This window comes from Austrofundulus limnaeus, unplaced genomic scaffold (genome assembly GCF_001266775.1).
Source record: "Austrofundulus limnaeus strain Quisiro unplaced genomic scaffold, Austrofundulus_limnaeus-1.0 Scaffold851, whole genome shotgun sequence".
NCBI lineage: Eukaryota > Metazoa > Chordata > Actinopteri > Cyprinodontiformes > Rivulidae > Austrofundulus > Austrofundulus limnaeus.
This window is the reverse complement of record NW_013953253.1, coordinates 156,733-157,410: the sequence shown is the minus strand read 5'-3', so window position 1 is coordinate 157,410 and position 678 is coordinate 156,733. Positions and strand designations below refer to the sequence as shown.

Here is a 678-nt window from a genome sequence, read left to right as displayed (position 1 = left end):
AAATAAATCTGTTCTTTTTCTAATAAAAGGCTAAATAAAACAAAAATATTGGTGGTAATTTTTGACTGTAACCTTATAAACGGCACCTCATACCTGTTTTAGTTAAATGTTTCCTTGTTGCACGTTGGGATCACTTCCATCAGCTGGTCCTGCACACAGCTACACCTGTGACCTGTCCTGTTTCTCATCCAGATGTTGGTCTGATGACTGAAGTGTTTATCTGCTGTAATCGAAGCGTGTGGAGATATTACTGCCTCGCCAACTTTGATATAAAAAAACCAGGTCTGCGCTTCAAAACCTGACCTACAGGGAGCTGCCTCAAGCTGCCAGCTCCAGGATTTGTCTTGGATTTGGTTCCTCTTGGTTTTCATGGTCAGAGAGAAGAAAGAAGGAGAAATAAAGAGGCCAACACACACAAGCTTGTTAAAAGTAACATTTGTAAGCTTATTATTTCTGTTATCTCGATCACCGTCACAACCTCATGTCGTGTTCCGGATCGGTTTACATTTCATTTTCAAGTTCGTTTAAAGTCATTCCAGTCGAAGGTAAACATGATTGTAACTGTTGTTTCCAACACTATTAAATGCTTTTGTTGTTTTTGCCAGAAAAAAAAAAAAAAAAAAAAAAAGAACATTCGGTCACACTTTAAGATCTGCACACAACCAAACCAACAACACA

The 678-nt window shown here is 38.3% G+C and overlaps 1 long non-coding RNA gene across 2 annotated transcripts in view; it reads right to left on the bottom strand.

The window, feature by feature from the left end:
- Nucleotides 1-672, bottom strand: part of LOC106532918 (uncharacterized) — a 2,111-nt gene extending 1,439 nt beyond the window's left edge. Inside the window, exons 1-2 of one of the 2 annotated variants that reach the window (XR_001312170.1) lie at nucleotides 304-672; nucleotides 94-223 (exon numbers count right to left, since the gene is read on the bottom strand). This is a non-coding gene — a long non-coding RNA (uncharacterized LOC106532918). The remainder of the gene's footprint in view (nucleotides 1-93; nucleotides 224-303) is intronic. The other variant, XR_001312171.1, reaches the window with a different exon arrangement.
- Nucleotides 673-678: the final 6 nt, after the last annotated feature.